Source organism: Eurosta solidaginis, chromosome 2 (assembly GCF_040869045.1).
Source record: "Eurosta solidaginis isolate ZX-2024a chromosome 2, ASM4086904v1, whole genome shotgun sequence".
In the NCBI taxonomy this organism is placed as follows: domain Eukaryota; kingdom Metazoa; phylum Arthropoda; class Insecta; order Diptera; family Tephritidae; genus Eurosta; species Eurosta solidaginis.
In genome coordinates this window covers 162,946,770-162,974,717 of record NC_090320.1, presented here as the reverse complement: position 1 = coordinate 162,974,717, position 27,948 = coordinate 162,946,770, and the positions used below count along the sequence as shown (strand labels likewise).

The 27,948-nt window shown below is 38.5% G+C and overlaps 1 pseudogene; it reads left to right on the top strand.

Annotated features, from left to right (window-relative positions):
* Positions 1-243: 243 nt before the first annotated feature.
* On the top strand, positions 244-27,171 carry LOC137241740 (uncharacterized; annotated as a pseudogene).
* Positions 27,172-27,948: the final 777 nt, after the last annotated feature.

Genomic DNA, 27,948 nt, shown 5'->3' with positions numbered 1-27,948 from the left:
TGAATGTCCTGTGATATCTGTGTCGCAAATTGGAAGGAAATCAAGCAGTCTTACCGTCAGAGGGAATGTGGATGGCAAGGAGCGTGTACTGACTGTAGATACGGGCGCATCTCATTCTTTGATTCGATCTAATTTAGTCAACAGGAGAGTAAAACTGTTACCTGGAGCAAGGTTGCGTATGGTCACAGGCGAATATAACCAAGTCCAGGGAGAAGTGATATGTAAGTTCTAATTGCGAAGGTCATGGTTCTACACAAATTCGTTGTGGCGGAGATCATTGATGAAGTCATATTGGGATTGGACTTCTTAGTTGACCAAGACATCAGGAGCGATATGCCAAGAAAAATTATGCGCTATGAGATCCAGGATGTGCCACTTATCTGCAGTTTGGAAGAAGAGTTCAGCAGTAATCGAGTGCTGGTGAAAGAGTTTCGACAAAAACTGCAAAAGTCAAAGGCAGCAGATCGGGCAAGGGTTGGTGGAACGAATGGGCCAAAAAAATAAAAAGCGAAGGTATCTGTGAGAGAAACACTGGCATTAAAAAGCCCTAACGCACGTACTAAAACGAAGGAAAGAATTTCGCAGAAAGAATGCAAGGCTGGTTTCAAGCCAGAGCACACTACTGTTGTGAAGCGTCGGAACGATACTGATTATGCAAGGCAAATCCGTCCAGCGCAAGCTCTAGGAGTAGTTCATTGGCCAAACAACAGAGTGTGAAGGAACGAACCAGGGTATTGAGTAGTACGATGAAACACAGGTACGATGAGAACAATAATTCGAAAGGTTTCTTGGCGGGAGATTTGGTACTCTTATACAACCCTCACCGGCAGAAAGGTGTTCCATCCAAATTTCAGTGCAGTTGGGAAGGCCCGTACAAAGTTGTGAAGAAGATCAATGACACCATCTACCGCATACAAACAATTGGGAAACCACGGAGTAGAAGAGTGGTACATTTGGAGATGCTAGCGGCGTTTAGATCGGGAGATTTGTCTGATCGGGACATTTGGTGGAGGGCAGTGTTACGAATATTAGCAAAACTAAGGGGTGCTACCATCTCTAAGCCGATGCTAAGCAGCGACTTGCATGCACATCCATATATCCATCATTATGTATCTACATAAACGAATCAATCATTAAGTCTACACATATGTAGGTACACTCAGCTGAGAGCAACGCACAAGCACATGCAGATATCTTATCTGAAATGCTCCTAAGGGTATGCAATTGTGATTGTTGAAGTGTCGCTCACACACACAAGCGCATGGGGTATGAGAGAAGCTATAAGAATTATACATCTGTAGTTGTAGCTGAGAAATTTATAACTAACTAAATAATTCTGGAAGCGCCTAGAAGATGCCACGAGGAAGTCACAGAGTATAAAAGCATCAGCGGTAGAGGCGCTATGAGCAGTTTCAATTAAGCACGCTATCTGTCGGGCAATATATCAGGTTCATTTAAGCTATCAGTTTGGTTATTAAGCCAGCTAGTTGCAAAGTATAAGTGTTATTGTGAAGTACTTTAATAAAGGCCATTTTTCCATTATTCAATATTGGAGTTATTTATTCAACAGTTGAGTGATACGAACTTAGCCAAAGGGCAAATAAGAGGATTTGCAAGTAAATTCGTTACAGTATGTATTTATCTTTATGTTAAATTAATAAGATTTTCATTGAAAAGTTAATTCAGATACCAATTTTTATTTCGCGCATATTGCTTAAATTCTGAGTTTACTCGTAGTAACAAAACTATAATGTGTGATTGCACTCGAAAATTAGTGCAATATGCCCATCTCTGGTCCATTGAGAAGTGTGGTGAGTTTGGGGGTGGGGGTGTGAACCATAAAAGAACAAATGCGATCGCATTTAGTTTAACAGCAAACACTGTTAACCGCAAATACTTTCACTGTCAAAACAAATGCGGAAGTAGTTGCTTCAACAGCGCTCCGCATTTCGGTTAAAAGTTTTCCAGTGTTAATTTAAAAATGCCGCGTGTTTGCGGCGACAAATGCTCGCGCTTTTAAAACGAATGCGTAAGGTATTTGGGCACGATTCTATCACGATTCTACGATGAGGTGCTGTTTTGTAATGCGTGATAATTCCTCAGCGCCAACATTTGATTTACCCTTTACGTAAACTATAGTAAAGTTATAGTCCGCTAATTTTAGCCTAATTCTGGAAAGTTTTGAAGTGGGTTTTTTCATGTTGAATAAGTATACTAGTGCTCTATGGTCTGATTTTACAATGAAATGGGTGCTATAAACGTATGGTCGAAATTGCTTTATTGTAAAGTGAATAGCCAAGAGTTCTAATTCTATAATGGGTTTTTTTCTGTTCGGCTTTATTAAATTGGTAAATCACTGCCTTGAAGTTCTTAACTCAAAATAGCACCACATCCAGTTGTTGAAGCATCGACGCACAGTGGCGCCTTTTGAGTTTTTTCTTTGCAAAAATCATAACTTTTGAACCAATGAAGATATTTTAAAAATTTAAAATGCAAATGAAAGCTAATTATTTGAAGTTTGTCACAGACACAGGGTGCTTTAAAAAAAATAAAATGAGATTTGTCTTATAATGACGTATTTAAGCATTAAATAAGATAAACTCATGATTTTGATAAGATAGCGTGGCACTCCCTACTTATGATAAAAAGTTGTATCTAAGTAGTCACGTAATCAATAACTACCAAAAGCGAAAGACGTTTTGTTTCTTTTAAATGGCAATACCCTTATAAAACTCAAATGTCCGTTTTTGGTGCCACAATAACAAGGTGCTTCAAAATTCATCGTAAAATTTTACATGTTTTTTTTTTAATTTACAAGCCAAATATGTATTTTATTAATAACTAAAAGTTATTGAAAGTGGCTCAATGAAATTTTATTTGAGCTAAAGATTAAACAGCCAACGAATTTTGGAAAAGGGGAGTGGCACTGCCCATTTATGCTAAAAAGTTTGATCTTAGTAACCGCTTTACCAATTTGTACCAAACTAGATAGACGTATTGATTTGTATAAAAATGTAATACTCGTTTGAAGGCGAAATGCCTAAGCCTTAAAATAAATTTGATAAACTTTAGAGAAATGCAATAACGAAAAGTATATATTTATAAATTACTAAATTAATTAATTCTTTTATTTGAAATAAAAAATTAACTTGTACATAGATATCTTATTTTTCAATAAAGTAACACAATTGATTAGTAAATTCCTTTTTCATTGTTGTGATAAGATGTGAGAAACTTATTTTATCTTAACATAGTCGTCGTCACTGGAACATATATCTAACAAAGCAACCCTTTCTGAGCTATACGTATCTGTAAGATCTTTTTGTGTTCTTACATACCTCATAGATGATATGACTGGATCAGAAGAGATAGCTAACATGTTGAAAAGGTCTTCGTTTTGTCTAACTCGTGATACTTTGCAGGTGTTCATACATCTATATCTTTTGTAGTCCTTGTTCTTAGATTCTTGAGCTTCTTCAGACAATTCTCCTAATGGTAAGCACTGGTACTCTATTAAATCTTTTCCATGTGCTAAAATTTTATGTACCTTTGGTGTAAGTTTCTTCTCAGGATACTTTTGGTGCAGCAACTCTGTAGTTTTAGATGCATATTCTCCAAATTTGGGTCCTTTAACTGGTTCATGGCAGTTTAAAATATTTAAAATTACTCCCAATTTTTTCACAATATCTCTATCAACTCCTGTAATGCGAGCAGTCACTTCATCGTTTTCAAAAAATCTTCTTGAAGGGTTACCATCATTTGTATTTCCGTATCCATACTTTGGACAGTCAACTCTGAGGCCAATCTCTTTATAGAATGCATCCTGAATTATTATTTTTCTCCTGTCTTGTTTCTCCTTACATGTTGTATTTTCGCCGAAACTTATCCTTGTTGTGGTAGTGTATAAGCCAGCTTCAAAACAAATTCCATATATCTTATCCTAGCATGCAAAGGAGATATTGCATACTTATAATTTAGTTAGTCAGTTATTGAATCATCAAGATTTTCAAAGTCCTTTTGACTCTTCTTACAAATTGGACATTTCATTGTAGATTTCGTATTTGTTATTAACCCTTTCAATGGCTAAACCAAACTAGCAGTGAAATAATTTTTTTAGGGCAATATTCCCACCACTTTGGACCTCAGAAGATATACAAAAATGACATTTGATTTTTACCTGCTCGGGTTACTTTTTTGTGGGTGGTCCATTATAATGGACACAGCAAGTCAAGGTTGCTCTACAACCAATATACATCCAATGTTATAGAAAATGTTAATGCAAACCCATTTTGGCCCAATATTAGTGTATGGAGGATGATATAATAGAAAATAAGGTTATTTATTGCTGCGTAAATGCCCTTATGGACTTTTTATTGAAAACAAATAATTATAATGGTAGTAATAATATAGATATATTAGTTGTAAACAAAACAGAAGGTTAGGCTAGGTTGAACTGGCCGGTCCATGAGGACCTCACATAGACTGAATAAGTCCGTAGTGTTACCAGAAGTTTGTTTTAACGACCAAACTGAAAAACCCTATCAAACACCAGGACCTATGTTATAAAATAACTCCGTCCTCTTGGCAAATACTATAAGCTTCCTAGGATTTAAACCACTTGCTGCTTCTAGATCTGACAGCTGTATCACTTCTAATAGCTGGAGTTTTAGCCTGTCTACAGTCCTCTATTTTTAGTGATAGAAGCAACTTTGTTAGCCTAAGGTTGTAAGACCTGCACATAATCTTCGACACTTTACAGCCCCACGCTTGAACCCACGCCTCTCCTGCTTGGTCGATCATGTGCACCTCTCGCCTTTGTTTAATTTCGCCCAGTCTAATTGGGACATCTACGGAGCAAGCTTCAAGGGATGCGCCCTGTTTAGCTAATTCATCCGCTTTTTCATTCACATATATTCCCATATGCCCTGGGACCCAATATAAATGTATGCTTCTCCCTGTCCCGATTCTCTCCAGGAACTGCTTACACTCTAACACGCATTTAGATGCTGTGGTATGCGAGATTATTGCCTTAATTGCTGGTTGACTGTCAATATAAAAGTTGACACGATTGCAGCTTGGGCTATTTTCTTTCAGGGTTTCTACAGCTTTGGTTACGGCTACTATTTCCGCTTGGAAAACGCTACAGAAATCCGGCAGCCTATAGGATATGTTTATTTCCGGATCAGCACAGTATACCGCAGACCCTACTCCTTCAACTACTTTGGAACAATCTGTGTACACATGTATCGCCTCGTCCGCCATTTGCGCACCCTTGCGCCAACCGTCCACTACAATTGTGGCCTTAAGATATCCCTCGAAGCGCAGATAGGGAATGAGGTAGTCTGTTCGTCTTGTGATTGATGACGCTATACTGCTATGGCCGTATGGTCGGCGCTCAAGCTGCCCCGAGTCACCGAGCCTGGTTGGAGTTGTTAACGCTATGTTCTTTGCTACCAGGTCTACAGGTGAAATGTGCAGAATGGCATACAGTGCAGCTGTCGGCGTTGTTTTCAGGGCTCCCGTAATGCTAAGCATCGATAGTCTGCATACCCCCTCTAAATTTTTGAGGTATGTTGCTTTCCACCAAACAAGAACTCCATAGTATAGAATAGGGCTTACAATCGCTGTAAAAACCCAATGAGAAAAAAGGGCGATTGGCCCCAGCATTATTTTATAGGCATGCAGTGCCGTTGAAGCCTTCTTCCCGCCTCTCCTCCACGTTGAGCTTCCATGACAGTTTACTGTCTAGGTTGATTCTTAGATACTTTGTGCAAGGTTTCTCATATAGGGTCACTCCTCCTAACTTAGGCCTGATCCAATTTGGGACCTTGTACCTCTTTGTAAACAAGACCATATCCGTCTTATCCGCATTGACTTTCAACCCGACATTTGATGCCCAGGTATGAATATCCCGAAGCACCCGATCCATCAGAGAGCTAATCGTTGAAAGGGTTAAGTTCAAAACTTTTCCATCGACCATTGTTAGAAGAAAATCATGCTTTATTGTAATGACATTCCCCTCTTCAATTTCAATTATGGTTGGTTCTAATTTGGCAATTTGATTTTTTATATCACTCACTGTAGCTTTTATGAGTTCCGAAGACTCCTTCTCGTATATAAATAATATCGGGCGGCACAATATAGTTGATGACGGACGTGGATTTTTCCAATATTTTGAAGCTTCATCTTTTAGTCATAATGGAACAATAGAAGCCATAAACATATTACTGTCTGTAACTGTTTCACCGTCTACATTTATTCTTTGTTTATATGCGCTTTGTCCTGATGATCCATCACAGCCCCACTTAGTTATCAATGCTAGCTCCTTTCGCAGTGATTTCAACTTTTCTTCAGTAAAACTTTGAAGGAGTCGTGTAGACGTATGATCCATTGGGTTTTGTAGCTCAATTTCAGCTGATACTTCGGTTATTTTGGGACTTAGAGGAACTGCTTCTTTCTTGGCTTGAGTAATTTTTTTGTTATCCACGTAAAATATCGGCATTACGTTGCAATAATGACTTACGCAATATAATATATTTTTTCTTCGTTAAACCGAGATCTATAAACAGCGCCAAAGCTTCTTCGGGAGTGTATTTCCTAGGTAGCGCATTTGGTGGTGTGGGAATTCTGTTTTTGATCCTCATCAGTCGCACTGGACTTGCTACCGCAACTGCTTCCGTTATATGAGACTTAGCGTTTTCTTCGTCTTTTTAAACGGTTTTATTTAGCTTGAGTTGACAGGCAGGCCGCACGGCCGTTGTGAACGGATCTTGTAATTGAAATTTAAGTAACTTCCCGATAAGATACAAGCTTGAAACTTGGAATATAGTTCAGAACCCGATGACAATGCAATAATAAGAAAAAACGCTTTTATTTAATTGTCTGATCAACGCCCTAGATTGATAAGGAGTGTGATGACTAGTACCTAAGACCTATCTAATTATTTTCTAGCTTTTCGTATTATTATTATTTCATGTAAGTATTGTTTTCAATAAAACCATTTAACTTAAATATTTTTTTTTTATTATTTTTTGTAACCATTTTAGTAGTGATCATTTTATCAATGGACTCTTTTAGTTTATTACTTAAAATACTAGCAATGTCGCTTAGACCGCTATTACTCCTCATAATATTTTCAAAATTTGTATCATGCAGTTGTGTTATCAAAAGATCCTTATCAAATTTAAATTTTTGAACAGTAATTTTTCATTTTATCAAGATTAGTTTGCCGGTTTTTTAGATTTATCTCAATTGATTCGTGATCACTTATTTTATAGTTCATGTTCACCGTAGCTTCAACATCAGGCATATTAGTCACTACATAATCAATCAATGTAGCGCAAGCGTTCGTAACTTTAGTTGGTTCTGAAACAACTTGCGTAAACGCATTGTCTGAGACTGCTTGAAAAATGTCCTGCTTGTATGCGCTGTTTACTAGCCAATCTATATTAAAATCACCCATTATTAGCGTTTCACTAGCAACATCACTCAATTGATCTATTTTTTCTTTGAAAAAGTCACAAAATACCCTTTCTGGACAGTTTTGCCTGTCTGGCGATCTATACAGTCCAACCAAAGTCAAATTTGTATTTTTACGTGTTACTTTTATAGTTAGACACCATATACTTTTTCCGATTGCAATTTCTTCTATCATTTCAAATTGAGACTGCGTGCTTACATAAAAAATTACACCTCCTGTATGATTCGATATACTATCACATCTCACTAATTTATAGTCACTGAGTTCTATTTCATTGGTTTGTATGTTATTTGTAAGATGGGATTCAGTTACGCAAATAAAATCAAATTGCTCTTCAACTGAGATGGCTGCGAGTAGATTGAAATGCGCCCTGATACCACAAATGTTCAAATACAAACATTTTATATTAGACGTTAGTTGCTAATACTGAATCCTTTCAGATTCAATTTTTAATTTTTTTTGTAACGATTGACAACACGTATCTCTGCAGTCATGATTTATGCACAATCTACTTAGATTAAACCTTTCTTTTGCCTTCACACAATTAACACATCTCAACACATTATTTGTACAGTGACGATGCGTATGGCCCTTTTCACTACACTTGGCACATATTTGATCCTTTTCTTTACATACTGCAGCTTTGTGGTTAAAACCCCAGCACTTAAAACATCTTAAAATATGATTACTCTCATACACTCTATCCCATTCAACGTTATTTTTTTTAAACTCATGGCTTTCTCGAACCCCTGTCAACCTATTTCCAGTAATGCATTGGGAACCGCTGGATTTTTGTGGGATTTATATATCTTTAAACACTTCATATAGCTATCCTTCAAATTGTTTTGGTTTTCTCATATATGGTAATTGGATATCATATTTTTCGCTCACTTTTTCTTTAATATCGTTAACTAATATCTTTCTTGCTTCATCGCTTTCGCATCGTATTGCCACTGCTCCGTTTTGTCTATTAGCTATTCCGTTCACACCTACACTCAATTTTGATGGCTGAATTATTGTTTTTACTTCTTTCTTCGTTACTTAACTTTCTTGATTTGCTTTTGGCTTCAATATGACAAGTGATTTTCCCGCCACTCCACCTTTTAATTTGTCAGCGTAAGTCGCTCTTACTTCGATCCGGCTCTCTTTATTTTGGTCTGTGATTATCTTTTTAATTTGCTTTACAGTTTCATTCACTTTACTTATTTTTCCTCCACGATACTTTCACATTTTTTTTCATTATCTTTAATTAAACTTATCAACTCTTTGTAATCATTATGCGCACGATTAATATAATCAATGCATGCGTCACATACAAATTTTAAGTTTGAATGCTTTAACAAGGCATCCGTCTCATACTTGGAAAAACCAATACATTTAATGTGAAATACGCCTCCACATACACCATTGCACGGAATAGTGGCCTCCCGCGACCCACATTTACATTTTCCGCACCTCAAATCCATGACAGTGCCTCGCTTATAATTGTCAAATCACAAAATGCGTCCTTTCCGCTTTTTTATACTCAGTTGAGCAGAGCTCACAGAGTATATTAACTTTGATTGGATAACGGTTGGTTGTACAGGTATAAAGGAATCGAGATAGATATAGACTTCCATATATCAAAATCATCAGTATCGAAAAAAAAATTTGGTTGAGCCATGTCCGTCCGTCCGTCCGTCCGTCTGTCCGTTAACACGATAACTTGAGTAAATTTTGAGGTATCTTGATGAAATTTGGTATGTAGATTCCTGGGCACTCATCCCAGATCGCTATTTAAAATGAACGATATCGGACTATAACCACGCCCACTTTTTCGATACCGAAAATTTCGAAAAACCGAAAAAATGCGATAATTCCTTCCCAAAGGCGGTTAAAGCGATGAAACTTGGTAGATGGGTTGACGTTATGACGCAGAATAGAAAATTAGTAATATTTTGGACAATGGGCGTGGCACCGCCCACTTTTACAAGAAGGTAATTTAAAAGTTTTGCAAGTTGTAATTTGGCAGTCGTTGAAGATATCATGATAAAATTTGGCAGGAACGTTATTACTATTACTATATATGTGCCAAATAAAAATTTGCAAAATTGGGTGAAGAACACGCCCACTTTTTAATTAATTACAACAACCAAGGCAAACATACCTAAAAATGCGCGAAATAATGTAAGCTTAAGAACTGAAAACGAAAAGAAAATATACACAGGCGTCAAATACATACCAGGTCTAACAGACAACAAATCAATGCAAAGCTTAACAAAGAACAACAACATAAAAATTGCACACAAACCAAACCAAACACTTAGCACAATATTTACACAAACAAAGGACAAGATAAGCAAATATCAACAACACGACGTAGTGTATGAAATAAAGTGCAATGGAGCAATAGGAAAAGAATGTGATAAAATATATATTGGAACCACGAAGAGATCGTTAAACATAAGAATAAATGAGCATAAAACCGACGCGAAAAACAAAAAAACCACTACAGCTCTTGCTGAGCACCTGACTAGCACAGGCCATACAGCAGATTTTGAGAACACGAAAATTATAGATATTGAGAGAAGGGAGAAAAAGAGATTAACTTTAGAAGAGCTGCGCATACAACAAAAAGTAAACAAAACGATGAATTTCAAAGAAGATGTGGATAACATAAACTGCGCCTGCGCGACTGCAATCAATTACAGTGTACGAGGCAATGGACACAGTGGCTCTTTTTAAATGTGCAGAATGTTGTGTTATTTATTATTATTGTTATTGTTGTAGTCACAATTAAATTATATTTTAATGTGTGTAATTATACAAATTAATGTAAGTGAAATATTGATGAATGTTGGTTGTTGTGAAAATATTAATAATTTTCATTTTTGTTTTATGTTAAATAAACCAGGCTCCCTGACGAAGATGTAAAAACATCGAAACGCGTAGGAGAACAAGCAAAAACTTAGTTTTTGTCTTTAATTAACGGCCTTAAAGCTCTGAAAATCAAAATATAAATAATTATAGACTTATCTATCTATATATATCTACTATAAGAACCACATTAATATGAAACACATCTGTGAGTCAAACAATGAAGGTGTGGAATTTCTCTGCGTGGAACTGTCTGATCGTTTGAGCAAAGTTCTTTTAGTGTGTGTATATAACCCTAATAAGTCGGTTTCTGTAAGCCCGTTCTTTGAAAAGTTGTCTCCATTGCTTGTTGACTATGATAACATAATTATTTGCGGCGACTTTAATATTAACCTTCTTGTGCTTGATTCAGTACGTGGCATGTTTCTGGATGAAGTAGCTAGCTCTGGTATTTCTATAGTTAACACCGTAGAACCAACTCGGCACGGTAACAATTGTGTTTCTAGCCTTCTTGATTATTTTATTGTTTCTGATCCCTCCCTCGTTTTGCTGTTCGACCAAATATCTTTCACTTCAGATCACGATCTAATTTTCTGCACGCTAGATATTCACTTTAATGACCCTTATGTAGAAAGTTGCTTTATGTACAGAGACTATCGCTCGATTGATTTAAATGCATTGTACCTCGAAATGGAAAATACAGACTGGCATAATTGTTGGTACTACCAGGATGTTAATGATAAGCTAGCATTTTTGAATGGCACACTTTTATCAGCTTATGACAAGCACGTTCCAACCCGCTGCAAGAAGTTAAACCCATGTCCATGGTTTAACTCCAGAATCAAGAAAGTCATGAAGGCTCGTACAAAAGCTTATAAAACTTGGAAGAGGTGCCGTGCTCAACTTAATTGGAACTTATTTCGTGCAGCGGGAAACCAATCCACTCTAATAGTTAGGAAAGAAAAACAACGTTATTTTGAGTGAAACTTGATCCCTCCCTTCCTTCAGGCTAGCTGTGGCGCAATATTAAGAGTCTTCGAATAAGATGTAAGGATACAAAAGAATGTACGTTAAATGCTGATAGTTTGAATGAGGTGTTTCTATCTAGTGCTTCGAATAATAGCTCCACACCGCAGTTTGTTCCATATCCTTCTAGCAAATACTCTGATGTACCTTTCGAATTCTCAACTGTATCGGAGCTCCATGTCACTAAATGCCTCAATAATATAAAATCTAACGCTGTTGGCGAAGATGGCTTACCTATTAGATTTTTGAAGTTGATTATGCCCTATATCGTTAGCTCGCTGACGCACATTATTAATCATTGTATGACGACATCTTGCTTCCCTAATTCGTGGAAAATTGCCTACGTACGTCCCATTGCAAAAAATCGCGCCTGTTCTCCGGGTGACTTTCGTCCAATTAGTGTTCTTCCCGTCTTGTCGAAAGTTTTTGAGTCAATAATGGCTGAACAAATTACGTCTCACATTACAGCAAAAATTCTACTTTCCCCTTATCAATCTGGGTTTAGGGCGGGTCATGGTTGTTCAACAGTTATGGTTAAAATTATGGACGACTTGGGTATGGCTTATGACAAAGGTGAAATATCCCTCCTATGTTTACTTGACTTCTCTAAAGCGTTCGACTCTGTTGATCATATATTACTTTGCTCTAAGCTTACGTATTATTATGGATTTGGTAGGGCTGCTATTTGTCTAATGAGGAGTTACTTAACGGATAGGTGTCAAAGAGTCAAGATTGGCGAAGTGTCATCAGCGATCAAAACCATAACTTGTGGCGTTCCTCAAGGGTCCATTCTGGGTCCACTACATTTTAGTGTATTTATAAATGATATATTTTTAGCCTGTCGGCATGTAAGTATGCATTCATATGCTGATGACGTTCAGCTGTACCTATCTGGTCGTTTTGATACTATTAATGCAATAGCGGTAAAGCTGAATGAGGATTTACTAGCTATATCACGATGGTCTACACGAAATGGCCTTCAACTTAACTCAAGTAAGTCGTATGTCTTACCAGTTTTCAAAAATAAAATAAATCTTACTAGTATTCCTAATATTAATTTAAACAACAACTATCTTGAAATAGTTGAAAAAATCACCAACTTGGGCTTCATTATTAACACAAATTTAACTTGTGTAAACCACATAAGTTCAGCTGTAGGCAAAGTGTATGGTACTCTACGTAACCTGAGGCAGTCAGCACCGTTTACTCCAATTCATATTCGAAAGAGGCTTGCCCGTCAAATTATTTTGCCTACCCTAACCTACTCTGAACTAGTATATAGCAAGCTTGACTCTCAGTCGGCGCATAAAGTTGATATTGCATTTAATGAAATTACGCGTTATGTATATGGAATACGTAGGTTTGACCACATATCTGCATGGAGAACATCGCTACTGGGATGTGACATCGCTGCTTATTTAAAAGCCAGAAACTGTATATTTCTATTTCGTTTAATGTATACGAAGACTCCAAAATATCTTTATGAAAAACTTATCTTTCCACAATCAGAGCGCTGCCTTAACCTCATGTTGCCATATTTAAGCCTTAAGAACTCTACTAGAATGTTTTTCATCAATGCTGTTAGAATTTGGAATTCAATACCGGCTGGCATAAAAAGCAAATTGAACGAAAGTAACTTCACGGATGTCTTATATAAATACTTTATACCAATTTGAACCATTTACATAATGTACTGTGTACTTATTTTTTGTTACGTGTTTTAATATACTTATTGATTGACTTAATTTAATTTATGGTTAATTTATCGTAAACTATTTTTAACTTATTTCTGGATCTGAATGTTATTTTTCTGTTGTGCAAAAACAGATGTAAATCTTACTGTACTAATATTTTAGAAATAAAATTGAATTGAATTGAATGATAAAAAAAAAAAAAAATGATGCCGGAAGGTACCCCAAATGATCCCGGAATAGTCCCGAAATGACCCCCACGAGAATCCGGACGGATTCCGAAAACTGTCCAGAAATGATGTCGGAAAGGTCCCCAAATGCTCCCCTAATATATCCGAAATGACCCTGATGGGATCCCGTACGGATCCCGAAAACCATGCAGAAATGATACCGAAAGGGTCCCCAAATGATCCCGTATTAGTCGAGAAAAATTCCCGAAATGACCCCGACGGGATTACGGACGGATCCCGAAAACCATCTAGAAATGATGCCGGAAGGTACCCCAAAAGATCCCGAAATGACCTCGACGGGAATCCGGACGGATTCCGAAAACTGTTCAGAAATGATGCCGGAAAATTCCCCAAATTATCCCCTAATAGTCCCGAAATGACCCTGACAAAATCCCGTACGGATCACGAAAACCATCCAGAAATGATGCCGCAAGGGTCCCCAAAGGATCCCGAAATAGTCCAGAAAAAGTCCCGAAATGACCCCGACAGGAATCCAGACGGATTCCGAAAACTATCTAGAAATGATGCCGGAAAATACCCCAAATGATCCCGAAAAAGTCCCGAAATAACCCCGTCGGGATCACGAAAACCATCTAGAAATGATGCCGGAAGGTACCCCAAATGATCCCGAAATAATCCCGAAATGACCCCACGGGAATCCGGACGGATTCCGCAAATTGTCCAGAAATGATGCCGGAAAATTCCCCAAATGATCCCCTAATAGTCCAGAAATGACCCTGACAGGATGCCGGACGGATCGCGAAAACCATCCAGAAATGATGCCGGTAGGGACCTCAAATGATCCCGAAAAAGTCCCGAAATGACCCCGACGGAATCCTGGACGGATACCGAAAGCCATCCAGAAATGATGCCGGTAGGAACCCCAAATGGTCCCCAAATAGCCCCAAAATGGCCCCGACGGGATCCCGGTCGGATCCCGAAATCCCAAAATGACCCCGAAAACAATCAAGAATTTATCTCTCAAAGGTACGCAAATGATTCCGAAAATACCCCGACGGGATGCCGGACGGATCCCGAAACCCATCCAGAAATGATGCTGGATGGTACCCCAAAATATCGCGAAATAGGCCCGAAATGATCCCGGAATAGTCCCGAAAATGTCCCAAAATAACCCCGACGGGATCCCGGACGGATCCCGAAAACCATCCAGAAATGATCCCGGAAAGGTCTCGATATGACCCTAACGGGATTACAAATAAGGTGAAGCTAACTATGAAACCATGTTAATAAGGCAGCAAGCACGTTGGAGCGAATGAAAAGTTACAAAGAAACATACAGGTAAAGGTAATAAAAGCGTGCTAATAAAAACAATTGAAGGAGGGCGAATGGCGGGAGGAGACGGAGAGCACCACCGATCGTTTTTCCGAAATTGTTTAGATCTCGATCTGTATGAGCCAGGTACCAAAAATTATTGATTTAGGAGAATATTTATATTGAGTAATAACAATTTATAGATTTTACACCAAAGCACAGTGTTTCGTGTAGAACAAGCTAGCTGGACAAAAACAAAGTTCTTATTCCAAGAAAAGTGTAATGAGAAATGAAAGAAAAAAAACAAAATAACGGGATTTTTGCTTTTTTTGATATTTCTGCTCATATATATTGAGTAATTGAAGTAAGAAGGCAGGAGTGGCCGTAAAATGCATTGATTAATTTGCAAAATTCTTGTTGAATATTAAGTTTCATATTTCTTTTAAGTGAACACTTTTATATAATTTTTTTGATGGAATCTAAGCTCGAAGGTAAGTAAAATTTTTTAATGGTAATTCTTTCACAATTAGAGTATTTTCAATATATTTAACATTCGTTATTAAGAAGAAAAGGTATTTTTTCTCTATATTTTTATACTCAGTTGAGCAGAGCTCACAGAGTATATTAAGTTTGATTGGATAACGGTTGGTTGTACATATATAAAGGAATCGAGATAGATATAGACTTCCATATATCAAAATAATCAGGATCGAAAAAAAATTTGATTGAGCCATGTCCGTCCGTCCGTCCGTCCGTCCGTCCGTCCGTTAACACGATAACTTGAGTAAATTTTGAGCTATCTTGATGAAATTTGGTATGTAGATTCCTGGGCACTCATCTCAGATCGCTATTTAAAATGAACGATATCGGACTATAACCACGCCCACTTTTTCGATATCGAAAATTTCGAAAAACCGAAAAAATGCGATAATTCATTGCCAAAGGCAATTAAAGCGATGAAACTTGGCAGATGGGTTGACGTTACGACGCAGAATAGAAAATTAGTAAGATTTTGGACAATGGGCGTGGCACCGCTCACTTTTACAAGAAGGTAATTTAAAAGTTTTGCAAGCTGTAATTTGGCAGTCGTTGAAGATATCATGATGAAATTTGGCAGGAACGCTGCTACTATTACTATATATGTGCTAAATAAAAATTAGCAACATTGGATGAAGAACACGCCCACTTTTTAAAAAAAAATTTTTTTTAATTCAAATTTTAACAAAAAATTTAATATCTTTACTGTATATAAGTAAATTAAGTCAAAATTCAACTCCTGTAATGATATGATGCAACAAAATACAAAAATAAAAGAAAATTTCAAAATGGGCGTGGCTCCGCCCATTTTCATTTAGTTTGTCTAGAATACTTTTAATGCCATAAGTCGAACAAAAATTTACCAATCCTTCTCAAATTTGGTAGGTACATAGATTCTATGACGGTAACTGTTCTCTGTGAAAATGGGCGAAATCGGTGGAAGCCACGCCCAGTTTTTATACACAGTCCACCGTCTGTCCTTCCGCTCGGCTATTAACACAATAACTTGAGCAAAAACCGATATATCTTTACTAAACTTAGCCCACCTACTTATCTGAACTCACTTTATCTCGGTATAAAAAATAGCCGAAATCCGACCATAACCACGCCCACTTTATCGATATCGAAAATTACGAAAAATGAAAAAAATGCCATAATTCTATACCAAATACGAAAAAAGGGATGAAACATGGTAACTGGATTGGTTTATTGACGCAAAATATAACTTTGGAAAAAATTTTGTAAAATGGGTGTGACACCTACCATATTAAGTAGAAGAAAATGAAAAAGTTCTACAAGGCAAAATCAACAGCCCTTGGAATCTTGGCAGGAATACTGTTAGTGGTATTGCATATATAAATAAATTAGCAGTACCCGACAGATGATTTTCTGGATCACCTGGTCCACATTTTGGTCGATATCGCGAGAACACCTTCACATATACATCTAAGGGCCACTCGCTTTTAAAACCCTCATTAATACCTTTAATTTGATATCCATATCGTACAAACACATTCTAGAGTCACCCCTGGCCCACCCTAATGGCGATATCTCGAAAAGGCGTCCACCTATAGACCTAATGCCCACTCCCTCTTAAAATGCTCAGTAACACCTTTCGTTTGATACCCATATCGTACAAACATTCTAGAGTCACCTCTGGCCCACCCTAATGGCGATATCTCGAAAAGGCGTCCACCTATTACCTAATATCCACTCCCTCTTAAAATGCTCAGTAACACCTTTCGTTTGATACCCATATCGTACAAACATTCTAGAGTCACCCCTGGCCCACCCTATTGGCGATGTCTCGAAAAGGCCACCTATAGACCTAATGCCCACTCCCTCTTAAAATGCTCAGTAACACATTTCGTTTGATACCCATATCGTACAAACATTCTAGAGTCCCCCTGGCCCACCCTAATGGCGATATCTCGAAATGGCGTCCACCTATAGACCTAATGCCCACTCCCTCTTAAAATGCTCAGTCACACCTTTCGTTTGATACCCATATCGTACAAACATTCTAGAGTCACCCTTGGTCCACCTTTATGGCGATATCTCGAAAAGGCGTCCACCTATAGACCTAATGCCCACTCCCTCTTAAAATGCTCAGTAACACCTTTCGTTTGATACCCATATCGTACAAACATTCTAGAGTCACCCTTGGTCCACCTTTATGGCGATATCTCGAAAAGGCGTCCACATATAGAACTAAGGATTACTCCCTTTTAAAATACTCATTACCACCTTTCATTTGATACCCATATCGTACAAACACATTCTAGAGTCACCCCTGGCCCACCGTAATGGCGATATCTCGAAAAGGCGTCCACCTATAGACCTAATGCCCACTCCCTCTTAAAATGCTCAGTAACACCTTTCGTTTGATACCCATATCGCACAAACATTATAGAGTCACCCCTGGCCCACACTAATGGCGATATCTCGAAAAGACGTCCACCTATAGACCTAATGCCCACTCCCTCTTAAAATGCTCAGTAACACCTTTCGTTTGATACCCATATCGTACAAACACATTCTAGAGTCACCCCTGGCCCACCCTAATGACGATATCTCGAAAAGGCGTCCACTTATAGACCTAATGCCCACTCCCTCTTAAAAGGCTCAGTAACACCTTTCGTTTGATACCCATATCGTACAAACATTCTAGAGTCACCCTTGGTCCACCTTTATGGCGATATATCGAAAAGGCGTCCACCTATAGAACTAAGGATTACTCCCTTTTAAGATACTCATTACCATCTTTCATTTGATACCCATATCATACAAACACATTCTAGAGTCACCCCTGGCCCACCCTAATGGCGACATTTCGAAAAGGCGTCCACCTATAGACCTATTGCCCACTCCCTCTTAAAATGCTCAGTAACACTTTTCGTTTTATACCCATATCGTACAAACATTCTAGAGTCACCCCTGGCCCACCCTAATGGCAATATCTCGAAAAGGCGTCCACCTATAGACCTAATGCCCACTCCCTCTTAAAATGCTCAGTAACACCTTTCATTTGATTCCCATATCGTACAAACACATTCTAGAGACACCCCTGGTCCACCTTTATGGCGATATCTCGAAACGGCGGCCACCTATGGACTAACGATCACTCCTTTTCAAAATACTCATTAACAGCTTTCCTTTGATACCCATATCGTACAAACATATTCTAGAGTCACCCCTGGTCCACCTTTATGGCGATTTCTCGAAAAGGCGTTCACCTATAGAACTAAAGCCCATTCCCTTTTAAAATACTCATTACCACCTTTCATTTGATACCCATATCCTACAAACACATTCTAGAGTCACCCCTGGTCCACCTTTATGGCGATATTCCTAAATGGCGTCCATCCATAGAACTATGGCCTACTCTCTCTTAAAATACTCTTTAATACCTTCCATTTGATACACATGTCATACAACCACATTCCAAGGTTACCCTAGGTTCATTTTCCTACATGGTGATTTTCCTTATTTTGTCTCCATAGCTCTCAACTGAGTATGTAATGTTCGGTTACACCCGAACTTAGCCTTCCTTACTTGTTAAATTTAGGGACAAACAAGTTACATACATCCGCGGACATCCGGGCTAAATTTTACATATTTTATAGCCGCAAGTATTCTCTAAGAGTTAAAAGAAATATTCATTGCGAATTCTTTGCACATCTATTTTTAATTATTTTTTTTGTAGATTTAGTTATCTCTACATATAAAATAGGATGTATGTACGTACCAGCTCCGACGAGATATTTAAACCTTTAAAGCTGATCTACAAACGGCAAAACCAATTCCCAGGTACAGGGAACAAACACGTAGCCAGAAAACACACAAAAATAAACGCGCAAGGTCAACAAGAGCATACCAAAAGCAAAAAGGCGAAGATCACTGACTTCAACCTGCCACAAACTACCGCACCAGTCACCAAGGCATAAAAACAGGTACGTACAAAGCAATCCTAATGCAGGTATAACCACACTGGAACGCTACACAAAACAACCCCATTTGTTAGCATCTACGCCAATACCTGAATGTAATATAAATACTGCACAACTGATAACAAATCAGAACGATCAACGACACTTAAGATGGCAGCACAACAATCATCAACTATTCATCCTGTCGGAAAATCAACAACACAAAGCAGTTTCGTTATAACCGTACCAAGAACGGAGTTTTTTGACATTTGGGTTCAACATTCGAAGGAAACCAGATATAAAGAATTATTGAGTTTTGTTGTACTTAAGTACGATTTAAGCGAAGCAGCCGAGTATTCGATAAAAAGTTTAAGCTTACAAATAGCGGCATATTCGTCGAAGCTGGATCAAAAGTGGAACACTTCTGGAAGACATAAGGAGCGATTTTTGAATAAAAACTCGAAGTGACTTTCGGGTCCAGACTTCACATTTACAATAACGGTGTATTCAAAGTTGCTAACAGACCAGCCAACCACTTCTTCAGGTAACCTCGGCCCCCGAAGACGAAAGGACTTTGTTAGCTGCAGTGAAAAAACCAAACGGCGTCGAGTGGATGACCTCTTGCAATCTAGAAGTCCTGGTGAGTTACTTTATGCGGCAGAAGTATCAACGCGTATGTCCGGCAACAGAAATGTTGCTAACATTATAAAAAAGTCACAGGAAACCACTCAAATATCCGGAACAAAGATGACATGTGAGCCAGATGCAATATGCTTGAGCAATGTAGAAGCTTTAGCATACTACGTAGATTGCAAGTCGACGACTCATAGGTACAAAACGACTTGGAAGTGGAGCATCAAGGCAGGCCATAAAGTTTATCCATCATTTTATAGTCCAGTAATGATATGATGCAACAAAATACAAAAATAAAAGAAAATTTCAAAATGGGCGTGGCTCCGCCCTTTTTCATTTAATTTGTCTTTTAATGCCATAAGTCGAAAAAAAATTTACCAATCCTTGTGAAATTAGGTAGAGGCTTAGATTCTAGGACGATAGGACGATAACGGTTTTCTGTGAAAAAGGGCGATATCGGTTGAAGCCACGCCCAGTTTTTATACACAGTCGACCGTCTGTCCTTCCGCTCGGCCGTTAACACGATAACTTGAACAAAAATCGATATATCTTTACTAAACTCAGTTCACGTACTTATCTGAACTCACTTCGTATTGGCGTAAAAAATGGCCGAAATCCGACTATGACCACGCCAACTTTTTCGATATCGAAAATTACGAAAAATGAAAAAAATGCTATAATTATATGCCAAATACGAAAAAAGGGATAAAACATCGTAATTGTATTGGTCTATTGACGCAAAATATAACTTTGGAAAAAAACTTGGTAAAATGGGTGTGACACCTACCATATTAAGTAGAAGAAAATGAAAAAGTTTTGCAGGGCGAAATCAAAAGCCCTTGGAATATTGGCAGGAATACTGTTAGTGGTATTGCATATATAAATAAATTAGCAGTACCCGACAGATGATTTTCTGGATCACCTGGTCCACATTTTGGTCGATATCGCGAGAACGCCTTCACATATACAACTAAGGGCCACTCCCTTTTAAAACCCTCATTAACACCTTTCATTTGATACCCATATCGTACAAACACATTCTAGAGTCACCCCTGGTCCACGTTTATGGCGATATTTCGAAAAGGAGGCCACATATAGACCTAATGCCCACTCCCTCTTAAAATGCTCAGTAACACCTTTCGTTTGATACCCATATCGTACAAACATTCTAGAGTCACCCCTGGCCCACCCTAATGGCGATATCTCGAAAAGGCGTCCACCTATAGACCTAATGCCCACTCCCTCTTAAAATGCTCAGTAACACCTTTCGGTTGATACCCATATCGTACAAACATTCTAGAGTCACCCCTGGCCCACCCTAGTGGCGATATCTCGAAAAGGCGTACACCTAGAGACCTAATGCCCACTCCCTCTTAAAATGCTCAGTAACACCTTTCGTTTGATACCCATATCGTACAAACATTCTAGAGTCACCCCTGGCCCACCCTAATGGCGATATCTCGAAAAGGCGTCCACCTATAGACCTAATGCCCACTCCCTCTTAAAATGCTCAGTAACACCTTTCGTTTGATACCCATATCGTACAAACATGCTAGAGTCACCCCTGGCCCACCCTAATGGCGATATCTCGAAAAGGCGTCCACCTATAGACCTAATGCCCACTCCCTCTTAAAATACTCAGTAACACCTTTCGTTTGATACCCATATCGTACAAACATTCTAGAGTCACCCCTGGCCCACCCTAATGGCGATATCTCGAAAAGGCGTCCACCTATAGACCTAATGCCCACTCCCTCTTAAAATGCTCAGTAACACCTTTCGTTTGATACCCATATCTTACAAACATTCTAGAGTCACCCTTGGTCCACCTTTATGGCGATATCTCGAAAAGGCGTCCACCTATAGAACTAAGGATTAATCCCTTTTAAAATACTCATTACCACCTTTCATTTGATACCCATATCGTACAAACACATTCTATAGTCACCCTGGCCCACCCTAATGGCGATATCTCGAAAACGCGTCCACCTATAGACCTAATGCCCACTCCCTCTTAAAATGCTCAGTAACACCTTTCGTTTGATACCCATATCGTACAAACATTCTAGAGTCACCCCTGGCCCACCCTAATGGCAATATCTCGAAAAGGCGTCCACCTATAGACCTAATGTCCACTCCCTCTTAAAATGCTTAGTAACACCTTTCGTTTGATACCCATATCGTACAAACATTCTAGAGTCACCCCTGGCCCACCCTAATGGCGATATCTCGAAAAGGCGTCCACCTATAGACCTAATGCCCACTCCCTCTTAAAATGCTCAGTAACACCTTTCGTTTGATACCCATATCGTACAAACATTCTAGAGTCACCCCTGGCCCACCCTAATGGCGATATCTCGAAAAGGCGTCCACCTATAAACCTAATGCCCACTCCCTCTTAAAATGCTCAGTAACACCTTTCGTTTGATACCCATATCGTACAAACATTCTAGAGTCACCCCTGGCCCAGCCTAATGGCGATATCTCGAAAAGGCGTCCACCTATAGACCTAATGCCCACTCCCTCTTAAAATGCTCAGTAACACCTTTCGTTTGATACCCATATCGTACAAACATTCTAGAGTAACCCTTGGTCCACCTTTATGGCGATATCTCGAAAAGGCGCCCACCTATAGAACTAAGGATTACTCCCTTTTAAAATACTCATTACCACCTTTCATTTGATACCCATATCGTACAAACACATTCTAGAGTCACCCTGGCCCACCCTAATGGCGATATCTCGAAAAGGCGTCCACCTATAGACCTAATGCCCACTCCCTCTTAAAATGCTCAGTAACACCTTTCGTTTGATACCCATATCGTACAAACATTCTAGAGTCACCCTTGGTCCACCTTTATGGCGATATCTCGAAAAGGCGTCCACCTATAGAACTAAGGATTACTCCCTTTTAAAATACTCATTACCACCTATCATTTGATACCCATATCGTACAAACACATTCTAGAGTCACCCCTGGCCCACCCTAATGGCGATATTTCGAAAAGGCGTCCACCTATAGACCTAATGCCCACTCCCTCTTAAAATGCTCAGTAACACCTTTCGTTTGATACCCATATCGTGCAAACATTCTAGAGTCACCCCTGGCCCACCCTAATGGCGATATCTCGAAAAGGCGTCCACCTATAGACCGAATGCCCACTCCCTCTTAAAATGCTCAGTAACACCTTTCGTTTGATACCCATATCGTACAAACACATTCTAGAGTCACCCCTGGCCCACCCTAATGACGATATCTCGAAAAGGCGTCCACCTATAGACCTCATGCCCACTCCCTCTTAAAATGCTCAGTAACACCTTTCGTTTGATATCCATATCGTACAAACATTCTAGAGTCCCCCTTGGTCCACCTTATGGCGATATCTCGAAAAGGCGTCCACCTATAGAACTAAGGATTACTCCCTTTTAAAATACTCATTACCATCTTTCATTTGATACCCATATCATACAAACACATTCTAGAGTCACCCCTGGCCCACCCTAATGGCGACATTTCGAACAGGCGTCCACCTATAGACCTAATGCCCACTCCCTCTTAAAATGCTCAGTAACACTTTTCGTTTGATACCCATATCGTACAAACATTCTAGAGTCACCCCTGGCCCACCCTAATGGCGATATCTCGAAAAGGCGTCCACCTATAGACCTAATGCCCACTCCCTCTTAAAATGCTCAGTAACACCTTTCATTTGATTCCCATATCGTACAAACACATTCTAGAGACACCCCTGGTCCACCTTTATGGCGATATCTCGAAACGGCGTCCACCTATGGAACTAAGGATCACTCCTTTTCAAAATACTCATTAACAGCTTTCATTTGAACCCATATCGTACAAACAAATTCTAGAGTCAGCCCTGGTCCACCTTTATGGCGATATCCCTAAATGGCGTCCATCCATAGAACTATGGCCTACTCCTCTTAAAATACTCTTTAATACCTTCCATTTGACACACATGTCATACAACCCTAGGTTCATTTTCCTACATGGTGATTTTCCTTATTTTGTCTCCATAGCTCTCTACTGAGTATGTAATGTTCGGTTACACCCGAACTTAGCCTTCCTTACTTGTTTATTTTTATTTTCGAGTGTATTTATTTTTCAAACTCTGCGCTCACAAAACACGTCTAACCTCTACGACATTCTGTTGTTGTGCCACGACATTCTGTTGTAAATTTTGAGGTATCTTGATAAATATTTGGTATGTAGTTTCCTGGGCACCCATCTCAAATCTCTATTTAAAATGAACGAAATCGGACCATAACCACGCCCACTTTTTCGATATCGAAAATTTCGGAAAACCGAAAAAGTGCCATAATTCATTACCAAAGACGACTAAAGCGATGAAACTTGGTAGGTGGGTTGACCTTATGACACAGAATAGAAAATTAATAAAATTTTACACAATAGGCGTGGCACCGCCCACTTTTAAAAGAAGTTAATTTCAAAGTTTTGCAAGCTGTAATTTGGCAGTCGTTGAAGATATCATGATGAAATTTGGCAAGAACGTTACTCCTATTACTATATGTGTGCTAAGGAAAAATTAGCAAAATCGGATTACGAACACGCCCACTTTAAAACAAAATTTTTTTTTTTAAGTCAAATTTTAACAAGAAATTTAATGTCTACAGAATATAAGTAACTTATGTCAACATTCAACTCCAGTAATGATATGGTGCAACAAAGTACAAAATTAAAAGAAAATTTCAAAATGGGCGTGGCTCCGCCCTTTTTTATTTAATTTGTCTAGAATACTATTAATGCCATAAATCGAACAAAAATTTACCAATCCTTTTGAAATTTGGTAGGGGCATAGATTTTATGACGTTAACTGTTTTCTGTGAAAATGGGCGGAATCGGTTGATGCCACGCCCAGTTTTTATACACAGTCGTCCGTCTGTCCTTCCGCATGGCCGTTAACACGATAACTTGAGCAAAAATCGACATATCTTTAATGAACTTAGTTCACGTGCTTACTTGAACTCACTTTATCTTGGTATAAAAAATGAACGAAATCCGACTATGACCACGCCCACTTTTTCGATATCGAAAATTATGAAAAATGAAAAATATACCATAATTCTATACCAAATACGAAAAAAGGGATGAAACATTGTACGGTAATTGGATTGTTTTATTGACGCGAAATATAACTTTAGGAAAAACTTTGTAAAATGGGTGTAACACCTACCATATTAAGTAGAAGAAAATGACAAAAGTTTGCAGGGGGAAATCAAACGCCCTAGGAATCTTGGCAGGAATACTGTTCCTGGTATTACATATATAAATAAATTAGCGGTACCCGACGGATGATGTTCTGGGTCACCCTGGTCCACATTTTGGTCGATATCTCGAAAACGCCTTCACATATACAACTAAGTGCCACTCCCTTTTAAAACGCTGTTGTTGTTGTTGTAGCGATAAGGATGTTCCCCGAAGGCTTTGGGGAGTGTTATCGATGTGATGATCCTTTGCCGGATACAGATCCGGTACGCTGATAACACAGCACCATTGTGCTAGGCCGACCATCTCGGGAACGATTTATATGACCACGTTAAAACTTCAGGCCATCCCTCTCTCCCCACCCCCAACTTCCATCATGGAGCGCCAGAGCCTCGTCTTTTAGTGAAACAGGATTCGCCGCGGATAGGTGAGGTTGACAATGGGGTTTGGAGAAGCTATATATTGCGCTGGCAACCTGAAGGGTTGCGGTACACAACCCCTTGAATCTGGTATTTTAGTCGCCTCTTACGACAGGCGTACCTACCGCGGGTATATTCTGACCACTTAACCCAATGGGGAGCTTTGAAACCCTCATCAATACCTTTAATTTGATACCCATATCGTACAAACACATTCTAGAATCACCCCTGGTCCACTCTTATGGCGATGTTTCAAAAAGGCGTCCACCTATAGAACTAATGGCCTAATGGCCTTTATGGCCTATAGGTGGACGCCTTTTCGAGATATCGCCATAAAGGTGGACCAGGGGTGACTCTATAATGTGTTTGTACGATATGGGTATCAAATGAAAGGTGTTAATGATTATTTAAAACGTAGTGGGCTCACTCCCTTTTATAATACTCATTAACACCTTTCATTTGATACCCATATCGTACTAACACATTCTAGAGTCACCCCTGGTCCACCTTTGTGGCGATATCTAGAAAAGGCGTCCACCTATATAACTAAGGCCCACTCCCTTTTAAAATACTCATTAATACCTTTCATTTGATACCCATTTCGTACAACACATATTCTAGAGTCACCCCTGGTCCACCTTTATGGCGATATCCTGAAATGGCGTCCACCTATAGAACTATGGACCACTCATTTTTAAAATAATCTTTAATACCTTCCATTTGAAACCCATGCCATACAAACACATTCCAGGGTTACCCTAGGTTAATTGTGCTAAATGGTGATTTTCCCTTATTTTTTCTCCAAAGCTCTCAGCTGAGTATGTGATGTTCGGTTACCCCCGATCTTAGCATTCCTTACTTGTTCATGTAACAGATAATAAAGCTTGTGTTTTGATGCACAAAGTGTTTTTAGGAGTAGCGAGATATAATATTACAAAGGTTCTAGATTACTTTAGCGTGCGTTTAACTATAGAAAACAATTGTTTGCTTACGAACCAGCTCACGTAAGAAGTTTAAGTAATCCCATTACAAGGGCTCAAATTAAGACAAATAACATCAAAATGAACGCTTCGGAAATGAAACTTTTTTCGAATACTATTTTACTAATTATTGGCGACTTAGTAGAGAAATTTGATTTAGTATATAAATTTTTAATAACATTTATTAAAATTGTTGATATTATAATGGCTGAGGAATTTAGTGATATTATTTTACATGAACTACGTTCTTTAATTGCCGATCCTCACACATTTTATATTACAGGCTTTAGAGAGAAGCTAAAGCCAAAACACCATTTTATGATTCACTACATAAACTCTATCAAAGAACTTGGCCCACTTAATTTTTGTGGTGTTTTAGGTTCGAAGGAATTTAAAAAATACGCCAATAATATAACATCTCGTAAAAATATTCCGCTGACTCTGGCAAATAAGTATTGTTTCTAATTCTGCTCTAATATATTAGAAAGTAATTTTTTTGAAAACGATCATGTACAATGCAGAAATGTTCTACCAATAGATCTTACAGAACTTGAATTTTATCAAAATTTATGTACACCTTTTAGAACCGGTTATGTAACTTCAAGTGTAAGTTACAAAGGAGTGTTGTATGAAAAAAATTACTACGTAAAATCAAATAATACAATTTTGCATATTATAAATTTTTTTTTGAATTAGAGAATGAAATATTTTTAATTTGCCAAGAATGCAAAACTTCTTTTTTGGAAAAATATCAATCGTATGAAATTTTAGGCTCTAATAGTGCCTTTTACTTAAAAAAAAGTCGATCTCATTTAGATACCAGCCAAATTATAAACTTTAAATAATGGAAAAAGTGTTGTAAGATTTTTTTGACAACAATATTGTAGAAAATCACTATCCACTAGATTTTTGTCGCTGATTTTTATCTACATACAGAAATATATAAATATTTCTTTAAATTTCAATGTATTATATTTGTAAGTATTGTTATGAATATTAACAAAACTAAGGGTGCTGCCATCTCTAAGCCGATGCTAAGCAGCGCCTTGCATGAACATCCATATATCAATCATTATGTATCTACATAAACGAATCAATCATTAAGTCTACACATATGTAGGTCACGCAGTGGATAGCAACGCACAAGCACATGCAGATATCTTATCTGAAATGCTCCTAAAGGTATGCAATTGTGATTGGGGAAGTGTCGCTCACACACACAAGCGCATGGGGTATGAGAGAAACTATAAGAATTATACATCTGTAGTTGTAGCTGAGAAATTTATAACTAACTAAATAATTCTGGAAGCGCCTAGAAGATGCCACGAGGAAATCACAGAGTATAAAAGCATCAGCGGTAGAGGCGCTATGAGCAGTTTCAGTTAAGCACGCTATCTATCGGGCAATAGATCAGTTTCATTTAAGCTATCAGTTTGGTTATTAAGCCAGCTAGTTGCACATTGCACGTCATTGCGATCTTGGTCCTGGTAGTTCCAACTTGGGTGGCCGTAAACGCAAAGCTGGAGGAGATGAGCAAGAGCGTGCCAGATGTAAAAATCGAGAGCTAGCTCCAGCTATTGAATATCCTGTGATATCTGTGTCGCAAATTGGAAGGAAATCAAGCAGTCTTACCGTCAGAGGGAATGTGGA